This window comes from Suncus etruscus, chromosome 13 (genome assembly GCF_024139225.1).
Source record: "Suncus etruscus isolate mSunEtr1 chromosome 13, mSunEtr1.pri.cur, whole genome shotgun sequence".
Taxonomy (NCBI): Eukaryota; Metazoa; Chordata; class Mammalia; order Eulipotyphla; family Soricidae; genus Suncus; species Suncus etruscus.
The window spans coordinates 41,342,660-41,347,137 of record NC_064860.1 but is presented as its reverse complement, the minus strand read 5'-3'; the positions used below and the strand labels follow the sequence as shown (position 1 = coordinate 41,347,137).

General features: G+C 38.9%; 1 non-coding gene across 1 annotated transcript; it reads right to left on the bottom strand.

The window, feature by feature from the left end:
- Window positions 1-3,404: 3,404 nt before the first annotated feature.
- Window positions 3,405-3,511, bottom strand: LOC126026798 (U6 spliceosomal RNA). The gene has a single exon (XR_007502017.1). It is a non-coding gene; the product is annotated as a U6 spliceosomal RNA (small nuclear RNA).
- Window positions 3,512-4,478: the final 967 nt, after the last annotated feature.

The following is a 4,478-nucleotide window of genomic DNA, read 5'->3' as shown; positions in this document are numbered from 1 at the left end:
ACAACAAGAAAGAAAAAGAAAAAAAAAAAGGAAGGGCTGGTGTCGCAAGGTTTTATGATTCTTTCCCCCCCCCCCATAGGCACAGTAAGTATTGGGGAAATTTGAAAGGGAATTCCTTTGGCCTAAGAGATACAAGGGTATCTCCACCCTTGAAGCATACTGTCATGGGAACAACTACAAGCTCCAGACATGCTCATTATTGAAACCCAAAGTCTTTTTATGGTGCCAGGAAAAGTTCTGCACAGTGTGGATGACAAAATTATTCTTCTGTAATAAGAGATCTTGGTGTTTACACACAGGTCATAGGATGAAGTCTCAGATATAGTCTTTCTTTATGGTTCTACTCCCATTGATTTTTAATGGGGTTCCATCTCATGATGGTCATCACATGTTGGAAAATATTGTAAATCAAACTGTTATGTGTAAGCCAGTCTAAGGCATTTTGGTCGGGGACTTTGGTGGTGGTGGAGAAGACACAACTGACAGTGTTAAGGGACCAATCCAAGCCTTGTGCTCAAGAGTGACAGTATTCAGAGGACTATATATTTGGTGCCAGGGATTGGAACCAGAATTGTGGCCTACACAATCATATGCAAGGCAAGTGCCTTACTTTCTGCATTATCTCTTTGGTACCTCCTTATAATTTGTAAGTACAGTCTTTCAGTATTACAATTTTTATTATCTGAGAAATGATTAAGAGTCAAAACCTAGGGGCTGGAGGGATGGCACAGTGGGTAGAGTGTTTGCCTTGCATGAGGCTGACCAGGGTTTGAGCTCTGGCATCCTATATGATCTATGAGTTCCAGCAGGAGTGATTCCTGAGAACAGATCTAGGAATAACCCACAAGCACTGTCAGGTGTCTAAACAATCAAGCAAAAATTTGAAGCCCAAAGTACAGTTTCTATCAAATGCATATTGTTTTTGCACCATTCATTGTAAAGGTGAAGCAGTCCTATTAAAACAATGTAAGTAGGAGACTATCAGTATAGAAAAGGCCCTGCACTCTCCTAACTAGCTGAAATTTTTCATTGATGTTTCATCTCTACTCTATTAAACTCTCAACTGAATGATATTGGATGGTCTACTGTGTAGATTAAGCTCAGTGAAGACAAACTTTGTCATACTTTCTGACTCATTAGTTTGCCAACATGTACAACTAATGTTAAAAGTTACATGTTCAAGGGCCAGAGCGATAGCACAGTGGTAGGGCATTTGCCTTGCATGCAGCTGACCCTGGATGGACTTTAGTTAAATCCCCAGCGTTCCATATGATCCCCAAGCCAGGAGTAACTTCTGAGGGCATAGCTGGGAGTAACCCCTGAGGGTCACCGGGTGTGGACCCCCCCACAAAAAAAAAAGAAAGAGTTAAGTGTTCAAAAGTTGAAAAGAGATCACAGATGGGTGAAGCATTGACAGTGGAAAGATCTGAGTTTAGTCCCAGCACTAGAAGACCCAGCTGGGCATTGCTGGGTGTGGTACTGGGGGCTACCAGCACCAATACATCAGAACATCAAACTAAGAATGTCAGGTTCTTAACTGTAGATTGAATAATCTCATGGGTGAGTGGCAGCCAGTTTTCTGAACAGAGCTAGGGTGGATCCTCTATGGATATATCTTTAAATGAAATCTTCACAATGATAGTTGATACTGATAGTTGGTACTGATCACTCTGGACAAGAGTAGGTGCTAAAAGGGATATGGTGATATGCATGGTACCTTTTAATTAACAATAGTGAAAAACACAGTGTAAAAAAAAAGAAAAGAAAGAGAAAGAGAAGTAAAATGACTTCTCAGAGGCAGACAGGGGAGGGTGGGTGGAGACTGGGGACATTGGTGGAGAGAAATATGCCCTGACAAAGGGTGTTGGACATTGTATGACTGAATCATGAACTTTAACTGTGTGTGGGGAGGGTGGGGAGAGTCAATTGTATTATGAACAACCTTATAACCATGGCATTTAAATGAAGAAATTAAAATTATAAAAAAAATGAGGTCTTCAGGTACATAAAGGATGCTCCTACTTGATAAAAGTTTGAGAATAATTTTACAGGGATTCCTAGAGTTATTTATAGAGTCATGTTGAGAGACTAAATAGAGATTATGGAGAAAGAGAGAAAGAGAGAGAGAGAGAATCTCTAAGTTAGATCTCCCTTTTGGCCATCAGGAGAAGATGAAGAGTGTGGTGATGACCTTAGTTTTCATCTTTAAACCAATTTTTCTTCCTTCCATTGTTTTTCCATTTAAGGGCTTAGATTTACACACAGGCTCTTGGTGCCTGTGTCTGGGTAGATATACAATATTGCTAAATCTGCATCTCCTAATGAATGAGAAACTGGTTTAGAAAACAAGGATTTAAAGGTGTGGAAACCAAGGTTCCAGGCATAGCGCAGAGAGTGAAGAAGAAAGTACCATTTTTACTCTCCCAGGGCAGCTGAAGGTAGGCAATAGAATGTCAGAATGTTGAATTGAGGAAATGCATAATGTGGTCAAAGGAGACAAAATAAAAACTTTGAAAGGGCAATTGATAATGAGAAATGTGAGTTGTAGTTTCAGAAAGGACTTGAGAGAAATGTTGTGGGTATAAATGCTAATGATGCTTCTGATTTTATGAAAGATAAACTTCTTGGATTCAGAGAGCACAGTATGTATCAAGAGAACTAAAGAAGATAATTTATACCCAGGCATATAGTAGTGACATCAAATTTCAGAGATGATGAAAACAATTTTTAAAAAAATGCTAGAGGAAAGACAGATGCAGAAATGAGCAATAATCAGAGCAACAGCAGGATTCTCAACATAATTGTGTGTCCAAAGATACTGAAATAAAGTGCTAAAAGTAACATATTAATCAGTGAACCTCTTCACAAGAATGAGTAAAGCATTTTTCACACAAGACAAAAAGAATCTTTCTTCTAGGAAATCCTTACCAAAGGAAATTTGCAGAGATATACTTCAGAGAGAAAGAACATAAACACAGAAGAAATGTCTCAGATTTTGGATACGATCAAAAATGTGGGCAAAGAAATTCTGGGTAAAACCAAACATATTTGACCATATAAGTCAGCAGTAATAATAATGATGAATTACAGCCTAGGGAAAACTGCAGAACCCCAAACCAGTATTAGAATACTAGAATCTGTAAGACAGGAAGTAGGGCAGTAGAAAGTAGAGAGTGAGAGCATCCTGGGTTTTGATCTAAGATTTAAGAGAAGGAAAATGTTGCTTATTACTAAATTTAAATATGTGTTTCATCGGGGCTGGTGAGGTGGCGCTAGAGGTAAGGTGTCTGCCTTGCAAGCGCTAGCCAAGGAAGGACCACGGTTAGATCCCCCAGTGTCCCATATGGTCCCCCCAAGCCAGGGGCAATTTCTGAGCGCTTAGTCAGGAGTAACCCCTGAGCATCAAACGGGTGTGACCAAAAAAAAGTATATGTTTCATCCTTACGCAGGGGCCATGCTAATCTTCTCTGTATTGTTCCAATTTTAGTATACGTGCTGCTGAAGGGAGCACTAAATGTGTGTTTCAAAATAAGAATTAAGGGGCCAGCTCAATAGTATAGCAGGTAGGGATTTTTGCCTTGCATGCTACTGAACTGAGTTTGGTCCTGGGTATCCCATATGGTCTCTGAAGCCCACCAGGAGTGATTCCTGAGTTCAGAGCCAAGTGTAATCCCTGAGTATTGATGCATGTGATCCTAAAGGAATCATTTAAGATTAACTAAAAATTATTATACTGATAAAAATATGTCAAAGAAATAGTGGTGGGAAAGATTTTTCTTGTAATGACAGATGATTTTATTATTAGGGAGAATGAGAAAAGGAGAGTAAATTCACCCAAAGCACTGCCCTTCAGGAAAAAGCACAGACAAAAAATCACTATACATATTTTACATTCCTTCAAAATATTTTACCTAAATAGTAAAACATTGCACATAGAGTTAGAAAATATTATGCTCTTTAATTTTATTTATTTGACTTTTCTTTTGAGTCACAGCTGTCTGTACTCAGGATTTACTCCTGGCTTTGCACTTAGGAATCACCCCTAACAGGTGCTGACACGTTCTTATGGGGTGCCAGGGATTGAACTCAGTTGGATGTATGTAAGGCTATACCTTATTTGTTGTATCATCTCTCTGGCCTCTGTCATACTTTATTTCTATAATTTAATCTCCTTGAATTACAGAGTTACAAAGATATTCATGAATAATTTCCAGGATTCCAATGTTCCAGCATCAATTCCTTCAACAGTGTCCACTATTCCATCAACTCCCCAGTTTCTCTCCCTCCTTCCAGCCATCATTATCCTTATGTTGCCTTCCCTAATTTATCCAAACCCACTATCATCACCACCACCACTTTCACCCAAGTGACAAATTTTCTTTTGAAAACCAGTTTCCTGTTCTTCACTGCTATTACTCCTAATATTCCTATTATTAGGGCATTTGATATCTTTCTACATTTTTTAAATATCCCAGCAT